General features: G+C 41.9%; 4 pseudogenes; all 4 read left to right on the top strand.

Annotated features, from left to right (window-relative positions):
• The first annotated feature begins 3,902 nt into the window (after positions 1 to 3,902).
• Positions 3,903 to 5,508, top strand: LOC125122870 (cytochrome c oxidase subunit 2-like; annotated as a pseudogene).
• LOC125122871 (ATP synthase subunit a-like) lies at positions 4,959 to 5,650 on the top strand (annotated as a pseudogene).
• An 11,100-nt stretch (positions 5,651 to 16,750) lies between these two features.
• LOC125121895 (NADH-ubiquinone oxidoreductase chain 5-like) lies at positions 16,751 to 18,743 on the top strand (annotated as a pseudogene).
• An 808-nt stretch (positions 18,744 to 19,551) lies between these two features.
• On the top strand, positions 19,552 to 20,836 carry LOC125121894 (cytochrome b-like; annotated as a pseudogene).
• The last annotated feature ends 752 nt before the right edge of the window (positions 20,837 to 21,588 follow it).

Below are 21,588 nucleotides of genomic sequence, written 5' to 3'. Positions count from 1 at the left end.
GTGCCCTAACCTTAGCACTAACGATATGAACTCTGTTACCAATACCAAACCCTCTAATCAACATAAACCTAGGAGTACTATTTATACTAGCCATATCAAGTTTAGCAGTCTACTCCATCCTATGATCAGGATGAGCATCCAACTCAAAATACGCACTTATTGGAGCCCTACGAGCAGTAGCCCAAACAATCTCATACGAAGTAACACTAGCAATCATCCTACTGTCAGTACTCTTAATAAACGGATCGTACACTCTATCCACCCTAATCACAACACAAGAACACATCTGAATAATCTTCACATCCTGACCCCTAGCCATAATATGATTTATCTCAACCCTAGCAGAAACCAACCGAGCCCCCTTCGACCTCACAGAAGGAGAATCCAAATTCGTATCTGGCTTCAACGTAGAATACACAGCTGGACCTTTTGCCATATTCTATAGCAGAGTACTCCAACATCATTATAATAAATGCATTCACAGCAATCCTATTCTTAGGAGCATTCCACAACCTACACACATTAGAACTATGTACAATTAACTTCGTACTAAAAACACTCACATTAACAGTTATCTTCCTATGAATTCGAGCATCCTACCCACGATTCCGGTACGACCAACTAATGCATCTACTATGAAAAAGTTTCCTACCCCTAACGTTGGCCCTATGCATATGACATATCTCACTCCCCATCATAACAGCAGGCATCCCCCCACAAACATAGAAATATGTCTGACAAAAGAGTTACTTTGATAGAGTAAAAAATAGAGGTTCAAGTCCTCTTATTTCTAGAATAATAGGACTCGAACCTAAACCTGAGAATTCAAAATTCTCCGTGCTACCAAAATACACCATATTCTACAGTGAGTTCAGCTAAATTAAGCTATTGGGCCCATACCCTGAAAATGTTGCTTCATATCCTTCCCATACAAATAAATCCCATTATCTCTGCCATCCTCATCACAACCATTGTATTTGGAACCATACTCGTAATGATTAGCTCACAGTGACTACTCATCTGGATTGGATTTGAAATAAATTTACTAGCAATAATTCCTGTATTAATAAAAAACTTTAATCCACGAGCCATAGAAGCAGCCACAAAATACTTCCTAACACAAGCCACAGCCTCCATAATACTAATAATAGCTATTATTATCAACCTCCTATACTCCGGCCAATGAACCATCACAAAAATATTCAACCTCACAGCAGCAACAATAATAAGTATAGCTCTGGCTATAATACCAGGACTATCGCCCTTCCACTTTTGAGTCCCAGAAGTAACTCAGGGCATTTCACTGCAAGCAGGACTACTATTATTAACATGACAAAAACTAGCTCCACTATCAGTACTATGCCAAATTTCACAATCAATTAATCTTAACCTAGTAGGAACTGCAGCCATGCTGTCGATTTTAGTGGGGGGGATGAGGCGGATTAAATCAAACTCAGCTCCGAAAAATCATAGCATACTCATCAATCGCACACATAGGATGAATAACAGCAGTACTACCATACAACACAACCATAACAATCCTAAATCTATTGATCTATATTATAATAACACTAACAATGTTTGTAGTACTAACTCACAGCTCAACTACCACAACACTATCCCTATCACACACATGAAATAAAACACCCATCATTACAAGCCTAATAATAATAACACTACTCTCAATAGGAGGCCTACCCCCGCTATCAGGATTTATACCAAAATGAATAATTATCCAAGAAATAACAAAAAATGAAAGCATTATTATACCAACACTCATAGCCATAGTGGCACTGCTGAACCTTTACCTCTACATACGACTAGCCTACTCCTCCTCACTAACCATATTCCCATCCACCAACAACATAAAAATAAAATGACAATTCGAATATACAAAACAAATAAAACTACTCCCCACAATAATTGTACTATCAACACTAATCCTACCCATAACACCAGCCCTTTCATCCCTAAACTAGGAATTTAGGTTAACACAGACCAAGAGCCTTCAAAGCTCTAAGTAAGTATACAATACTTAATTCCTGGTAACTAAGGACTGCAGGACCCATCCTACATCAATTGAATGCAAATCAAACACTTTAATTAAGCTAAGTCCTCACTAGATTGGCGGGATTACATACCCACGAAACTTTTAGTTAACAGCTAAATGCCCTAATCAACTGGCTTCAATCTACTTCTCCCGCCGCAGAAAAAAAAAGGCGGGAGAAGTCCCGGCAGAATTGAAGCTGCTTCTTTGAATTTGCAATTCAACATGATATTTCACCACGGAACTTGGCAAAAAGAGGGCTCAACCTCTGTCTTCAGATTTACAGTCTAATGCTTACTTGGCCATTTTACCTGTGTTCATAAATCGTTGATTGTTCTCAATAAGCCACAAAGATATTGGCACCCTGTATCTATTATTCGGTGTTTGAGCAGGGATGGTGGGCACTGCTTTAAGCCTGCTAATTCGTGCTGAATTCGGTCAACCTGGGGCCCTACTCAGCGATGATCAGATCTATAATGTAATCATCACGGCCCACGCCTTCGTAATAATCTTTTTCATGGTATACCCATCCTGATTGGAGGGTTCGGTAACTGACTAGTACCCCTAATAACTGGAGCACCTGACATAGCCTTCCCACGCATGAACAGTGAGTTTTTGACTGCTCCCACCATCTTTCCTGCTACTGCTTGCATCTTCCGTAGTGGAAGCTGGAGCAGGTACTGGATGGACTGTGTACCCACCTTTAGCTGGAAATCTAGCCCACGCAGGAGCTTCAGTCGACTTGACAATCTTCTCTCTGCACCTTGCAGGAGTATCATCAATCCTAGGAGCTATCAATTTTATCACCACCGTTATCAACATAAAACCTCCCGCAATATCCCAGTACCAAACACCTCTATTTGTTTGATCAGTACTAATTACAGCTGTATTACTCCTACTATCTCTGCCCGTCCTAGCAGCTGGCATTACCATGCTACTAACAGACCGCAACCTAAATACAACTTTCTTCGACCCGGCAGGTGTAGGGGACCCTATCCTGTACCAGCACTTGTTCTGATTCTTTGGACACCCCAAAGTTTATATCCTTATCTTACCTGGATTCGGAATAATCTCACACATCGTAACTTACTACTCAGGAAAAAAAGAACCTTTTGGATACATGGGTATAGTGTGAGCTATACTGTCCATTGGATTCTGAGGCTTTATCATATGGGCCCACCACATGTTCACTGTGGGTTTAGATGTAGACACACGAGCATACTTCACATCCGCCACAATAATTATTGCCATTCCAACTGGAGTAAAAGTATTCAGCTGACTAGCTACCCTTCGCGATGGAAATATTAAATGGTCACCAGCAATATTATAGGCTCTAGGGTTCATTTTCCTATTCACTGTAGGAGGTCTAACAGGTATTGTACTAGCTAATTCATCTCTAGACATTGTACTACATGACACATACTATGTAGTTGCACACTTCCACTATGTCTTATCTATAGGAGCAGTATTTGCCATTATAGGAGGCTTCGTTCACTGATTCCCCCTATTCTCTGGATATACACTCAACCAAGCATGAGCAAAAGTCCACTTTGTCATCATATTCGTGGGAGTAAACATGACCTTCTTCCCACAACATTTCCTAGGACTGTCTGGAATACCCCGACGATATTCTGATTATCCAGATGCATACACAGCATGAAACACTATCTCCTCAATAGGCTCATTCATCTCATTAACGGCAGTAATATTAATGATCTTCATTATCTGAGAAGCATTTGCATCAAAACGAGAAGTATCTGCAGTAGAGCTAACAAGTACAAACCTGGAATGACTACATGGATGTCCCCCTCCTTATCACACATTTGAAGAAGTAACCTATAGAAACTTGAAATAGTTGTGAGAAAGGAAGGAATCGAACCCTCTCTCACTGGTTTCAAGCCAACGTCATAGCCACTATGTCTTTCTCAATAATTGAGATATTAGTAAAATATTACATAACTTTGTCAAAGTTATATTATAGGTGAAAGCCCTGTATATCTCCATGGCTTATCCCTTTCAACTAGGCTTTCAAGACGCCACTTCACCCATCATAGAACTTTTACACTTTCACAACCATACACTAATAATCGTTTTCTTAATTAGCTTGCTAGTATTATATCTCACTCATACTAACAACAAAACTGACACACACTAGCACGATAGATGCCCAAGAAGTAGAAACAATTTGAACAATCCTACCCGCCATCATCCTAATCCTAATTGCCCTCCCATCACTGCGAATCCTGTATATAATAGACGAAATCAATAACCCAGCCCTAACTGTAAAAACTATGGGACATCAATGATACTGAAGCTATGAATATACAGACTATGAAGACCTTACCTTTGACTCATACATAATCCCCACATCAGACCTAAAGCCCGGAGAAATACGACTACTAGAAGTAGACAATAGAGTAGTCTAACCAACAGAGATGACAATTCGAATGGTGGTGTCTTCCGAGGACGACGTACACTCATGAGCCGTCCCATCTCTCGGCCTAAAAACAGATGCTATCCCAGGACGATTAAATCAGACAGCTCTAATGTCGACACGGCCTGGTCTTTACTGTGGGCAATGCTCAGAGATCTGTGGATCAAACCACAGTTTTATACCCATTGTACTCGAATTAGTCCCACTAAAATACTTCGAAAAATGGTCAACATCAATACTAACAGGTTCATTGAGAAGCTAGTCAGCACTAACCTTTTAAGTTAGAGATCGGGAGCTTAATCCTCCCCTCAATGATATGCCACAATTAGATACATCTACATGATTCATTACTACTTTATCCATAATCATAGTTCTCTTCATCTTATTTCAATCAAAAGTCTCAAACTCTACTTACCCCATGAGCCCAGAGCCAACTGAATCTAAAGGACAAAAGCAAAATACCCCCTGAGAAACAAAATGAACGAAAATCTATTTGCCTCTTTCATTACCCCTACGATAATAGGACTTCCCATTGTCACTCTAATCGTATGTCCCAGCCTACTATTTCCAGCACCTAAATGACTAATTAATAATCGTATGATCTCTATTCAACAATGACTAATTCAACTCATATCTAAACAAATGATAGCCATTCACAATCAAAAGGGCCAAATCTGAGCACTCATACTTATATCTCTCATTATATTTATTGGCTCAACAAATATTCTAGGCCTACTACCACACTCATTTACACCTGCAACACAACTATCAATAAACCTAGGTATAGCAATCCCCTGTGATCAGCAACTGTATTCATGGGATTTCGTCACAAAACTAAAGCATCCTTGGCCCATTTTCTACCACAAGGAATGCCAGCCCCACTGATTCTGATACTACTAATTACCGAAACCATTAGCCTATTTATTCAACCAGTAGCCCTAGCCGTACGACTAACGGCCAATATCACAGCAGGACATCTCCTAATTCATCTAATTGGAGGAGCTACTTTAGCATTACTCAATATCAGCACTGCAACAGCCCTCATCACATTTACTATTCTCATCTTATTAACCATCTTTGAATTTGCCATAGCCCCGATCCAAGCCTGTGTATTTATAGTACCGGTAAGCCTATACCTACAGGACAACACATAATGACCCACCAAATGCACGCATACCGCATAGTCAACCCAAGCCATGGCCCCTTACAGGAGCTCTATCGGCCCTTCTAATAACATCAGGCCTAATCATGTGATTTCACTTCAACTCAATATTCCTATCATCTTCAGGACTATTAACCAATACTCTAACCATGTGTCAATGATGACGGGATATCATCCGAGAGAGCAATTTCCAAGGCCACCACACACCAGTGGTTCAAAAGGATGACGATACAGCATACTTCTATTATCTCTGAAGCCCTATTCTTCTCCAGATTCTCCTGAGCTTTCTACCACTCTAGCCTTGCACCAACACCCGAACTAGGAGGTTGCTGACCACCAACAGGAATTCACCACTAAATCCACTAGAAGTGCCACTATTAAATACCTCAATCCTGCTTGCCTCGGGAGTATCTATTCCCTGAGCCCACCATAGTCTTGTGGAGGGAGACCGCAAACATATGCTCCAAGCACTCTTCATTACCACTGCACTGGGTGTATACTTTACCCTACTTCCAGCCTCAGAATACTATGAGGCACCTTTTACAATTTCTGATGGGGTATATGGCTCAACTTTCTTCGTGGCCACAGGATTCCACGGACCACACGTAATCACTGGATCCACCTTCCTGGCAGTCTGTTTCCTACTACAGTTAAAATTCCACTTCACATCTAGCCACCGCTTTGGCTTTGAAGCTGCAGCCTGGTATTGACATTTCGTAGATGTAGGATGATCATTCCTCTACATGTCCATCTATTGATGAGGTTCCTATTCTTTTAGTATCAAGGAGTACAACTGACTTCCAATCAGTTAATTTCAGGAAAACCCGAAAAAGAATAATAAATATCATACTGACCTTACTTACAAACGTGACTTTAGCCTCCTTCCTTGTATTAATCACATTCTGATTACCCCAACTAAACACATACTCAGAAAAAACAAGCCCATCTGAATGTGGATTCGATCCTATAAGATCGTCACGCCTTCCATTTTCAATAAAATTCTTTCTGGTAGCCATCACATTCCTTTTTTTCAACTTGGAGATCGCCCTCCACCTACCCCTACCATGAGCATCTCAAAAAGATAACTTCAAAACTATGCTCACAATAGCACTATGCTCATAATAGCATTACTAGCAGCAAGCCTAGCCTACGAATGGACTCAAAAAGGCCTAGAGAGAGAAGACAAGATGGCGGAGGAGTAGGGGGACACGCTCGAAACAAAAAAAAGCACATCTACAGAATAAATGACTCGCACAGAACAGCAACCAATCGCTGGCAGAAGAACCTAAACTCCAATAACGGCAAGAAGTTCGTGACATTACCGGGCAGAACGGGAGAAAAGAGGAGAGTGAGAGAAGGTGAATCCGAGTGGGACGGGGGCGCTCCCGAAAGGGAACTGCGGAGGAGAAAGGGATCCCGCACCCTGGAAAGTCACCTACACGGGGGAAAGATCAAACGAACTGGAGGAATCTCCAGATGCAGAGAAGAGGGTAGCAGTAAGTTGGAGTATGGAAAAGCCGATCAAGAACCCAACGGACCATCTGAACTACGGGCACAGTCACCAAAAATTGACACGCCTGGGTGGGGGCTGGGCACCGAGTCCTCGGCTCCAGAGGTTAGTGCCCGGGCTGGGGGGGCAGGGCAGAGCGGAAACTGCTTGGGAGGTCTAGAAACCATTTGACGGGGCAGAGACTGCCTGGGAGACTAGAAAGCAAAGCTGTCGCAGAGGAAGGGAGCAATACTCTAGGGGCGGGGAAGTGGAAAGCCGCATCAGAGGGAACCTGGGAAAAGAGCCTGGTCTGCACCCATGCTGGGGAGGGAAGAGAAGAAGGGGTGGGTCCCCATAGAATACCCCCCACGCCACAGCAAGCTTACAGGCCCGCTAGCTAGCTGAAAGCTGTGCTTCGCAGTGCATCCCCTCCCCCCACCCCCACCACCCCCTATGCTCTCGCCGAACCTGGGGCTGCCTGCCATCCAGGAGGGCTGGTCTCAGCAATTGCCTGAAGCCTACCACTGCAGGGGCTGTCCCTGCACAGGCCTGCTTGCCCTTTGGAGGGGCTATACTTCCGCAGAGTAGCACCAAACACCACCAGCTCCCGAGAAAAGGCCTGCAGCCCAGAAAAGCTAGAACAAGCCTAGCCAGGCAGTGAATAGATCTGCCTAATTCCCGGATGGTTTTTCTGAGTTAGGGTGCCGCGGGGAGGAGCCTCTTTGGTTTCCAACGGCCCTGCTACCCGCCCTAGCCCCAGGGGGTGTTCTAGTGGATCAGCTGCATAGGACTGCCAGCTCCAGGCAGGACCCCCTGCAGCCCAGAAAAGCTGCAACAAGCTCGGCCGAGCGGGGAAAAGATCTCAGACGGTCTTTCTGAGTCGGGCTGCCCTGGGGAGGAGCCTCTTGGGTTTCCAGTGGCCCTGCTACCCGCCCAAGCCCCTAGGGGGTGCCCTACTCCCTCGGAATAGCTGCTCAGCACCACCAGCCCCCCAGAAGAGCCCCTGCAGCCCAGAAAAGCTGCAACAAGCTTGGCCAGACTATGAAAAGATCTGCCTACATTCTCAGGCTATCCTTCTGAGTTGGGCTGCCCTAGGGAAGAGCCTCTTAGGTTCTCAGTGACCCAGATAGCTGCTCCAGCCCCCAGGGGGTGCTGCACTCCTGAGGAACAGCTGCCCAACACCGCCAACCCCCTGCAAGAACCCCACAGCCTAAAAACACCAGAGCAAGCTCGGCATGACCAAGTGAAATCTGCTACCATCGTGGTGTGGACCTCCCAGTCCTGTCTGCCCGCAGGAAGTCCTCCTTTGCTTCAAAGAAACACTGTTAGCCCCATCAACACTCCAGAAAAGCCACACTGCCTCAAAAAAGATTGACCAACAACGCCAGCCCTCAGGAAATATTCCACGGCAGTGACAAGGCAAACACTGCCCGATAACGGAGAGTACAACTCCCTCAGGAGAAAGAAAACAACAAGCAAGATGAAGAAGCAGAGAAACCACCCCCAGTCAAACCAACAGGAGAACTCACCTAAAGCAGTCAACAATGAAACAGATCTGGCAGTCTGACAGACCTGGAGTTCAAAAGAGAAATAGTGAAAATACTGAAGGAATTAAGAGAAGATATGAACAGTAATGCAGATACCCTCAGAAAGGAACTAGAAAATATAAGGAGGAGCCAAGAAAAACTAGAACATTCATTTGCAGAGATGCAAACTGAACTAAGGGCAGTAAAAACCAGAATGAATAATGCACAAGAATGAATCAGTGATATGGAAGATAGAATAATGGAAATCACTCAATCCGGTCAACAGACAGAAAACCGAATCAAAAACTGGAAAGCAATATAAGAGAGCTATGGGATAATATAAAGCGGGCCAATCTATGCATAATAGGAATTCCAGAAGGAGTAGAAAAAGATAACGGGATGGAAAATATATTTGAAGAAATTATCGCTGGAAACTTCCCAAATCTAAAGGATACTGGGTTCAAGATACAAGAAGCACAGAGGGCCCCAAACAAACTGAACCCAAATAGACCCACAGCAAGACACATCATAATAAAAATGGCAAAAGTTAGTGATAAAGAGAGGATCCTAAAGGCAGCAAGAGAAAAACAGAATGTTACCTACAAGGGAACCCCCATAAGATATCAGCTGACTTCTCTACAGAAACACTTACAGGCCAGGAGGGAATGGCAAGAGATATTTAAAGTGCTAAAAGGAAAAAATATGCAACCTAGAATACTCTATCCAGCAAGAATATCATTTAAAATAGAAGGGGAAATAAAAATTTTTTCCAACAAACAAAAACTTAATACTGCAACACAAAACCCAGGTTAAAGGAAATATTGAAAGGGCTTCTCTAAATCAAAAAGAAAGGAAGGAGGAGTTCCCGTCGTGGCACAGTGGTTAACGAATCCGACTAGGAACCATGAGGTTGCGGGTTCGGTCCCTGCCCTTGCTCAGTGGGTTAACGATCCGGCATTGCCGTGAGCTGTGGTGTAAGTTGCAGACGTGGCTCAGATCCCGAGTTGCTGTGGCTCTGGCTTAGGCCGGTGGCTGCAGCTCCGATTCAAACCCTAGCCTGGGAACCTCCATATGCTGCGGGAGCGACCCAAGAAATAGCAACAACAACAACAACAAAAAAGACAAAAGACAAAAAAAAAAAAAAAGAAAGGAAGGAAAGGGAAGAAAAAAGAAAAGAAAAAAAAAAGAAGAAAAGGAAGAACTAGGACTGAGGAAACCGCAATCAGAGAGCAGTCACTCAAATAAGCCAGATACAGATTTAATCATGAACAGGCCTCAAACAAAATAAAATTAAAAAGAAAAAAATAAAAAAGAGTCATCAAAACCATAAAATGTGGGCAAGGGATGTTAGGAAGTAAATAACCCTTTTTTTTTTTTGTACGTTTCTCTTCATAATTTTAATATAGTAATGAAGTGTTTGAACTTACAGGACCATCAGGCTAAAACACACAATTATGGGAAGGGGTTAGCATACTTAAAAAACAGGGCAACCACAAGCCAAAACCAAATATTGCATTTGCAAAAAATGAAAAAAAAATACACTCAAGCAGATAATAACAGGAGACCATCCAACCAAACAAACAAACAAACAAAAAAAAAAAAAAGAAAGGAAGAATGGAGAACCATAGAATCAACTGGAACACGAGGTTCAAATGGCAATAAATAATCATCTATCAATTATCACCTTAAATGTCAATGGACTGAACTTGCCCCAATCAAAAGACACAGAGTGGCTGAGTGGATAAAAAGGCAAAAACCTTTAATATGCTGCCTACAAGAAACTCACCTTAGGACTAAAGATACATATAGATTGAAAGTGAAAGGGTGGGGAAAAATATTTCACGCCAATAGACATGACAGAAAAGCAGGAGTCGCAACGCTCATATCAGACAAAATAGACTTTAAAACAAAAGACATAAAGAAAGAAAAAGAAGGACACTACTTAATGATTAAGGGATCCAGCCAAGGAGAGGATGTTACTATCATCAACATATATGCCCCAAATACAGGAGCACCCAGATACATACATCAAATATTAACAGACATAAAGGGAGATATTGATGAGAATACAATCATAGTAGGAGACCTTAATACCCCCCTCACATCAATGGACAGATCCTCTAGACAGAAAACCAATAAAGCAACAGAGATCCTAAAGGAAACAATAGAAAAGTTAGACTTCATTGATATCTTCAGGACACTACATCCAAAAAAAGCAGAATACACATTCTTCTCAAATGCTCATGGAACATTCTCAAGAATCGACCACATATTGGGACACAAAGCGAATCTCAATAAATTTAGGAGCATAGAAATTATCTCAAGTATCTTCTCTGACCACAATGCCATGAAATTAGAAATCAACCATGGGAAAAGGAAAGAGAAAAAAACCTACTACATGGAGACTAAACAACATGCTACTAAAAAACCAATGGGTCAATGAGGAAATCAAGAAGGAAATTAAAAACTACCTTGAAACAAATGATAATGAAGACACAACCGCTCAAAATCTATGGGATGATGCGAAAGCAGTGCTCAGAGGGAAATTTATTGCAATACAAGCCTTTCTCCAAAAACAAGAAAGATCCCAAATTGACAACTTAACCCTCCACCTAAATGAATTAGAAAAAGAAGAACAAAAAAGTCCTAAAGTCAGCAGAAGGAAGGAAATTATAAAGATCAAAGAAGAAATCAATAAAATAGAGACTCAAAAAACAATAGAGAAAATTAATAAAACCAAGAGCTGGTTCTTTGAAAAGGTGAACAAAATGGACAAACCCCTGGCCAGACTCACTAAAAAGAGGAGAGAAAGAACCCAAATAACCAAAATTATAAATGAAAAAGGAGAAATCACAACGGATACAGCAGAAATACAAAAAACCATAAGAGAATACTATGAACAACTATACGGCAACAAGTTTGACAATCTGGAAGAAACGGACAATTTTCTAGAATCTTACAGCCTGCCAAAACTGAATCAAGTAGAAACAGACCAACTGAACAGACCGATCACTAGAAATGAAATTGAAGAGGTCATAAAATCACTCCCTACAAATAAAAGTCCAGGACCAGATGGCTTCACAGGTGAATTTTATCAAACATATAAAGAGGAATTGGTGCCCATCCTCCTTAAACTCTTTCAAAAGGTTGAAGAAGAAGGAATACTGCCAAAGACATTCTATGATGCCACCATCACCCTCATTCCAAAACCAGACAGAGATACCACCAAAAAAGAAAACTATCACCCAATATCATTGATGAATATAGATGCAAAAATTCTCAACAAAATCTTAGTCAACCGAATCCAACAACATACCAAAAAAAATTATACACCATGACCAGGTTGGGTTCATCCCAGGTTCACAAGGATGGTTCAACATACGCAAATCAATCAGCATCATACACCACATTAACAAAAAAAAAGTCAAAAATCATATGATCATCTCAATAGACGCAGAAAAAGCATTTGACAAAGTCCAACATCCATTCATGATCAAGACCCTCACCAAAGTGGGTATAGAGGGAACATTCCTAAATATAATCAAAGCCATTTATGATAAACCCACAGCAAATATAATATTCAATGGGGAAAAACTGAAAGCCTTCTCACTCAAATCTGGAACAAGACAGGGATGCCCACTCTCACCACTGCTCTTCAACATAGTTTTGGAAGTCCTAGCCACAGCAATTAGACAAACCAAAGAAATAAAAGGCATCCATAGAGGAAGAGAAGAGATCAAACTGTCACTGTGTGCAGATGACATGATACTATACATAGTATAGTAGGACTCAACCCCAAAACTTGAGGTTTTGAACTGATTCATAAATTCAGCAAAGTAGCAGGATATAAGATTAACATTCAGAAGTTAGTTGCATTTCTGCATACCAGCAATGAAATATTAGAAAAGGAATCCAAAAATACGATACCTTTTAAAATTGCACCTCACAAAATCAAATACCTCGGAATACACCTGACCAAGGAGGTAAAGGACCTATATGCCGAGAACTATAAAACTTTAATCAAAGAAATCAAAGAAGATGTAAAGAAATGGAAAGATATTCCATGTTCCTGGATTGGGAAAATCAATATTGTAAAAATGGCCATACTACCCAAAGCAATCCACAGATTCAATGCAATCCCTATCAAATTCCCCAGGACAGTTTTCACAGAACTAGAACAAACAATCCAAACATTTATATGGAACCACAAAAGACCCAGAATCGCCAAAGCAATCCTGAGAAACAAAAACCAAGCAGGAGGCATAACTCTCCCAGACTTCAAGAAATACTACAAAGCCACAGTCATCCAAACAGTGTGGTACTGGTATCAAAACAGACAGACAGACCAATGGAACAGAAGAGAGAACCCGGAAATAAACCCTGACACCTATGGTCAATTAATCTTTGACAAGGGAGGCAAGAACATCAAATGGGAAAAAGAAAGTCTATTCAGCAAGCATTGCTGGGAAACCTGGACAGCTGCATGCAAAGCAATGAAACTAGAACACACCCTCACACCATGCACAAAAATAAACTCCAAATGGCTGAAAGACTTCAATATACGACAGGACACCATCAAACTCCTAGAAGAAAACATAGGCAAAACACTCTCGGACATCAACCTCATGAATATTTTCTCAGGTCCGTCTCCCAAAGCAATCGAAATTAGAGCAAAAATAAACCCATGGGACCTCATCAAACTTTGCTGTGCAAGCTTTTGCACAGCAAAGGAAACCCAAAAGAAAACAAAAAGACAACTTACAGAATGGGAGAAAACAGTTTCAAATGATGCAACCGACAAGGGCTTCATCTCTAGAATATATAAACAACTTATACAACCCAACAGCAAAAAAACCAATCAATCAATGGAAAAAATGGGCAAAAGACCTGAATAGACATTTCTCCAAAGAAGATATACAGATGGCCAACAAACACATGAAAAAATGCTCAACATCGGTGATTATAAGAGAAATGCAAATCAAAACTACCATGAGATATCACCTCACACCAGTCAGAATGGCCATCATTAATAAATCCACACATAACAAGTGCTGGAGGGGGTGTGGAGAAAAGGGAACCCTCCTACACTGTTGGTGGGAATGTAAACTGGTACAGCCACTATGGAGAACGGTTTGCAGATACCTTAGAAATCTATACATAGAACTTCCATATGACCCCGCAATCCCACTCTTGGGCATCTATCCAGACAAAACTCTACTTAAAAGAGACACATGCAGGAGTTCCCGTCGTGGTGCAGTGGTTAACGAATCCGACTAGGAACCATGAGGTTGCGGGTTCGGTCCCTGCCCTTGCTCAGTGAGCTGTGGTGTAGGTTGCAGACACGGCTCGGATCCCGCGTTGCTGTGGCTCTGGCGTAGGCCGGTGGCTACAGCTCCGATTCAACCCCTAGCCTGGGAACCCCCCATGCCGCAAGAGCGGCCCCAGAAATAGCAACAACAACAACAACAACAAAAAAGACAAAAGACAAAAAAAAAAAAAGAGACACATGCACCTGCATGTTCATTGCAGCACTATTTACAATAGCCAGGATATGGAAACAACCCAAATGTCCATCGACAGATGATTGGATTCGGAAGATGTGGTATATATACACAATGGAATACTACTCAGCCATAAAAAAGAATGACATAATGCCATTTGCAGCAACATGGATGGAACTAGAGAATCTCCTACTGAGTGAAATGAGCCAGAAAGACAAAGACAAATACCATATGATATCACTTATAACTGGAATCTAATATCCAGCACAAATGAACATCTCCTCAGAAAAGAAAATCATGGACTTGGAGAAGAGACTTGTGGCTGCCTGATGGGAGGGATCGGGAGCTTGGGCTTATCAGACACCACTTAGATTTACAAGGAGATCCTGCTGAATAGCATTGAGAACTTTGTACTCATGTTGCAACAGAAGAAAGGCTGGGGGAAAAATGTAATTGTAATGTATACATGTAAGGATAACCTGACCCCCTTGCTGTACAGTGGGAAAATAAAAAAATTTAAAAAAATGGAAAAAAAAAGGCCTAGAATGAACTGAATATGGTAATTAGTTTAAAACAAAACAAATGATTTCGACTCATTGGATTATGAGTTACTTCATAATTATCAGATGCCATTAGTATGCATAAACATTATCGTAGCATTCATAGTTGCCCTCGTAGGACTAGCAATATACCAATCCCACCTGATATCTTCACTACTATGTCTACAAGGAATAATATTATCACTTTTTATTATATCAACCCTAATCATCTTAAATACACACTTCACCCTGGCCAGTGCAATACCCATTATCCTACTAGTATTTGCAGCCTGTGAGGCCGCACTTGGCCTATCGCTACGACTGATAGGTTCAAATACGTACGGCACCAACTATGTTCAAAACCTAAATCTCCTACAGTGCTAAAGATGATCATCCCGGGCAGTTCCCGTCGTGGCGCAGTGGTTAAGGAATCCGACTAGGAACCATGAGGTTGCGGGTTTGGTCCCTGCCCTTGCTCAGTGGGTTAACGATCCGGCGTTGCCGTGAGCTGTGGTGTAGGTTGCAGACGCGGCTCGGATCCCGCGTTGCTGTGGCTCTGGCATAGGCTGGTGGCTACAGCTCCGATTCGACCCCTAGCGTGGGAACCTCCATATGCCGTGGGAGTGGCCCAAGAAATAGCAAAAAAAAAAAAAGAAAAAAAAAAGATGATCATCCCAACAATAATAGTATTACCCCTCACATGAAGATCAAAACACAACATGATCTGAGTCAACCTAACAACATACAGCCTCCTGACTAGCCTAATCAGCCCATCCCTACTCAATCAGTTAAACAACAATAGTCTCAACCTCTCCCTGACATTTTTCTCCGACTGGCTGTCAGCACCCCTACTAGTCCTAACTGCATGGCTACTTCCTCTTATGCTGATAGCCAGCCAATCACACCTAGCAAGAGACATCAACCCGAAAAAAACTATAATACTAGTGCTACTGCCACTATTCTTAGTAATAACCTTTCCTGCCACCGAACTAATCTTATTTTATATCCTATTCGAAGCAACACTAGTACCCACACTAATCATCATTACACGCTGAGGAAACCAAACAGAACGACTTAACGCAGGACTATACTTCCTATTCTACACCCTAGCAGGATCCCTCCCACTTCTAGTAACGTTAGTTTATATCCAAAACACCATGGGCTCACTAAACTTCTTAGTCATACATTAACTGAACCCACGCACTGCCTAACACCTGATCAAATATCTTCATATGATTAGAATGTATTATAGCCTTCATAGTAAAAATACCACTATACGGACTTCATCTTTGATTACCCAAAGCCCATGTGGAAGCCCATATCGCAGGCTCAATAGTACTTGCAGCCGTCCTATTAAAACTTGGAGGCTACGGCATACTGCAGGTGACCGCCATTCTCAACCCACTAACAAGCTTCATAGCCTACCCATTTTTAACACTCTCCCTGTGGGGCATAATCATAACCAGCTCAATCTGCTTAGGCCAAATCAACCTGAAATCCCTAATTGCTTACTCATCAGTAAGTCATATAGCGCTTGTAATTGTAGCAATCCTTATCCAAACCCCATGAAGCTTTATTGAGGCAACAGCCCTAATAATTGCCCACGGCTTAACATCGTCTATACCATTCTGCTTCACAAACACCAACTGCGAGCACGTACACAGTTGAACCATGATCCTAGCCCGGGGCGTACAGACATTTCTACCACTTACGGCAACATGATGATTAATAGCAAGCAAGCCTCAAACCTAGCTCTACCCCCAACCATTAACCTAATTGGAGAACTCTTCATCATCACAGCATCATTCTCCTGATCTAATATCACCATCATCCTCATAGGACTCAATATGCTAATCACAGTTCTATACTCTCTGTATATGCTAATTACAACCCAACGAGGAAAGTATACACACCGTATCAATAACATCAAACCATCCTTCACACGAGAAAATGCTCTTATAGCCCTCCACCTCCTATCACTATTACTACTAACCCTGAACCCTAAGACGATTTTAGGGCCCCTATATTGTAGATACAGTTTAAGAAAATCCAATGATTGTGAATCTAGTAACAGAAAATGAAATCTTCTTATATACCGAAAAAGTATGCAAGAACTGCTAACTCATGCCTCCACATCTAACAATGCAGCTTTTTCATCTTCTAAAGGATAGCAGTTATCCATTGGTCTTAGGAACCAAAGAAGTGGTGCAACTCCAAATAAAAGTAATAAACCTATATGCCTCACTCGCACTAACCACACTAGCTATTCCCACAATACCAATCATAATATCCATCTCTAACATCTACAAAACCAACCTATAGCCCCATTATGTAAAAACCAACATATCCTATGCCTTCACTATTGGCCTAATCCCAATATTAATATTCATCCACACAGGTCAAGAAATAATCATCTCAAACTGACACTGAATGACCCTCCAAACTGTAGAACTGTCAGTTTGCTTCAAGATAGATGACTTCTCAATAATATGCATTCCAGTAGCATTATTTGTCACATGGTCGCTCATAGAATTCTCCATATGATATATACACTCAGACCCTTTTATTAACCAATTCTTCAAGTACCTACTATTATTCCTCATTGCTATAATAATTCTCGTCACCGCTAACAATTTATTCCAACTTTTCATTGGCTGGAAGGGGGTAGGAATTATATCCTTCCTACTAGTCGGATGGTGGCACGGACGAACAGACGCCAACACAGCCGCACTACAAGCAATCCTATACAACCGCATTGGAGATATCGGATTCGTCCTATCCATAGCATGATTCCTATCCCATTCAAATGCATGAGATTTCCAACAAATCTTCATACTAAACAATAAGTGCCCAAACATACCACTAATAGGCCTACTCTTAGCTGCAGCAGGGAAGTCAGCTCAATTCGGACTACACCCCTGACTACCCTCAGCAATAGAAGGCCCAACACCTGTATCAGCACTACTGCACTCCAGCACAATAGTAGTAGCCGGAGTATTCCTACTCATTCGCTTCCACCCTCTAATAGAAACCAATAAACTAGTCCAAACCATTACACTATGCCTAGGAGCCATTGCTACCCTTTTCATAGCACTATGCACCCTTACCCAAAACGATATCAAAAAAATTGTAGCTTTCTCAACTTCAAGCCAACCGGGCCTAATAATAGTAACAATTGGCATCAGCCAGCTCTATCTAGCATTCCTCCATATCTGCACACACGCATCCTCTAAAGCCAAATTGTTCATGGGCTCTGGATCCATTATCCACAGCCCCAACAATGAACAAGACATCCGAGAGATGGGCGGACTGTACAAAGCAATGCCATTTACTACAATAGCACTAATTGCTGGAAACCTAGCATTAACAGGAATACCCTATCTCACAGGATTTTACTCAAAAGACCTAATTATTGAAACAGCAAATACATCATATACAAACGCCTGAGCCCTACTAATGACACTCATTGCCACATCCCTAACAGCTGTCTATAGCACCCAAATCATTTTCTTAGCACTTCTAGGACAACCACCCTTCTCACCCTTAGTCCTAATTAACAAAAATAACCCCTATTAATTAACTCCATTAAATACCTCCTAGTTGGAAGCGTCCTGGCCGGCTTCCTTATCTCCAACAATATCCTACCGATAACAGTACCACACATAAAAATACCCTATTACCTAAAACTAACAGCCTTAATTGTAACTATTAAGGGCTTTATGCTGGCACTCGAACTAAACAACACTACACGTACTTAAAATTCAAGTATTCATCACAGTCATAGAAATTCTCCAATATACTGGGCTATTACCCCTCTGTCATACACCACCCACCAACATACTTAAACCTCTCAGCAAGCCAAAAATCTGCATCATCACTCCTAGACTTAATTTGATTAGAAACCATTCTACCAAAAACGACCTCTCACATTCAAATAAAAATATCAACTATAGTATCCGACCAAAAAGGTCTAATCAAACTATGCTTTCTCTCATTCCTCATCACCGTTATAATTGGTACAACACTATTTAATTACCACGAGTAATCTCCATAATAACAACAACCCCAATGAGTAATGATCACCCAGTAACAATAACTAATCAAGTACCGTAACTATATAGAGCAGCGGTCCCCAAAGCTTCCTCACTAAAAAACCCAGAATCACCAGTATCATAAATCACCCAATCCCCAAGTCCATTAAACTTCCTCTTCCTTTAAAGCATAATAAACCATACAAAATTCTATCATCAAGACAGAAACAAACACCCCCCAAAACAGTTTTGTCAGAAACTCAAACCTCAGGGTACATCTCAGTAGCTATAGCAGTTGTATACCCAAATACCTCTAACATACCTCCCAGATAAATTAAAAAGACCATTAAACCCAAGAAAGACCCATCAAAATTCAAAACAGGAGTTCCCGTCGTGGCGCAGTGGTTAACGAATCCGACTAGGAACCATGAGGTTGTGGGTTCGGTCCCTGCCCTCGCTCAGTGGGTTAACGATCCGGCGTTGCCGTGAGCTGTGGTGTAGGTTGCAGACGCGGCTCGGATCCCGCGTTGCTGTGGCTCTGGCGTAGGCTGGTGGCTACAGCTCCGATTCAACCCCTAGCCTGGGAACCTCCATATGCCGCGGGAGCGGCCCAAGAAATAGCAACAACAACAACAACAACAAGACAAAAAAAAATTCAAAACAATACCGCAACCAACTCCACCCCTCACAATTAATCCAACACCCCCATAAATAGAAGGTTTTGAGGAAAATCCAACAAAACTAATAACAAAAGTAGTGCTTAAAATAAATGCAATGTATATTGTCATTATTCTCACATGGAATCTAACCACGACCAATGACATGAAAAATCATCATTGTATTTCAACTGCAAGAACACTAACGACCAACATCCGAAAATCACACCCACTAATAAAAATGATCAACAATGCATTCATTGACCTTCCAGCCCCATCAAACATCTCATCATGATGAAACTTCAGTTCCCACCTAGGCATCTGCCTAATCTTAACAAATCCTAACAGGCCTATTCCTAGCAATACACTACACATCAGATACAACAGCTGCCTTTTCATCTGTAACACATATCTGCCGAGACGTGAATCACGGATGAATCATCCGCTACCTACACGCAAACGGAGCATCAATATTCTTCATCTGCCTATTCATTCATGTAGGGTGCGGCCTATACTATGGATCCTACATGTTCGTAGAGAGACGAAATGTCAGAGTCATCCTACTATTTACAGTCATAGCAACAGCTTTTGTAGGCTATGTACTACCCTGAGGACAAATACCATTTGGAGGAGCAACAGTCATCACAAACTTACTATCAGCAATCCCATACATCCGAACAGACCTTGTGGAATGAATCTGAGGAGACTTCTCCATTGACAAAGTAACCCTCACATGATTCTTTGCCTTCCACTTTATTCTACCCTTCATTATCACTGCCCTTGCAGTCGTACCCTTACTATTCCTCCATGAGACCGGATCCAACAATCCCACAGGAATCTCGTCTGATACAGATAAAATCCCATTCCACCCATACTACACCATTAAAGATATTCTAGGAGCCCTATTCATAACACTAGTCTTACTAATCCTAGTCTTATTCTCCCCAGACCTACTAGGAGATCCAGACAACTATACCCCAGCAAACCCATTAAACACACCGCCCCACATCAAACCAGAATGATACTTCCTATTTGCCTACGCCATCCTACGTTCAATCCCTAATAAATTAGGCGGAGTACTAGCCCTAGTAGCCTCCATCCTAATCCTAGTACTCGTGCCCATACTACACACATCCAAACAACGAAGCATAACATTCCGACCACTAAGCCAATGTCCATTCTGAATACTAGTGGGGGACCTCCTCACAGTAACGTGAATTGGAGGACAACCTGTAGAACACCCCTTCATCATTATCGGACAACTAGCACCAATTCTATGCTTTCTAATTATTCTAGTACTCACGCCGGTAACCAGTATCATTGAGAACAACCTCTTAAAATGAAGAGTCTTTGTAGTATATAAAATACCCTGGTCTTGTAAACCAGAAAAGGAGAAACACCCCTCCCCAAGACTCAAGGAAGGAGAATAACTCCGCCATCAGCACCCAAAGCTGAAATTCTAACTAAACTATTCCCTGGTCAAGCCATGCCACTATCAATTATAACAACCTAATATTGTATATCAACCAAAACACCAAGTACCTTCCTACTATCTCCAAAACAAATTTACAAAAACTTTCCACGCCAAACATGCAGACATACGACCCCAAAAGCACGGCTCCCCAAAATGAAACCGTCCGCACAATAATGTACTTATCACTCCCACACACCATGTGCAGCTACACAATCTTATGCCCACCCACACCCCCATATATTTAATACACCCTCTGTATGTACGTCGTGCATTAATTGCATGGGGACCTTCTGAAACAAGCTGTCATGGGGGTAGGTGTGTAGATGGCCCAGTGTGAAGACCTTAGCCTGGGGACCAGGAGACGTGGGTTCTAGAGCACAGTCCACCACCAACCATTCTGTGACTTTGCACAGGAGAGTTTGCCTTTCTGGACCCAATTTCCCTATGAAGAAATTCAAATATCACACGTGGATTTAGTTTCAGCATGCAATCAGGGCAGAAGTATTTGGCATTTATCCAATCTGTACCCAGGTAGGGGTGTGTGTGTGTGTGTGTGTGTGTGTGTGTGTGTGTCTGTGTGTCTGTGTGTGTGTGTGTGTGTGTGTGTGTGTTTGGCCATGTCCACACCATGTGGATGTTTCTGCCAGGGATCAAACCTGCCCCACAGCAGCGATCTGAGCCACTGCAGTCACACTGATGGATCCTTAACCTGCCGAGCCACATGGGAAA

Source organism: Phacochoerus africanus, chromosome 3 (assembly GCF_016906955.1).
Source record: "Phacochoerus africanus isolate WHEZ1 chromosome 3, ROS_Pafr_v1, whole genome shotgun sequence".
NCBI lineage: Eukaryota > Metazoa > Chordata > Mammalia > Artiodactyla > Suidae > Phacochoerus > Phacochoerus africanus.
The sequence above is the reverse complement of the archived record's forward strand: the minus strand, read 5'-3'. Positions and strand labels throughout refer to the sequence as shown.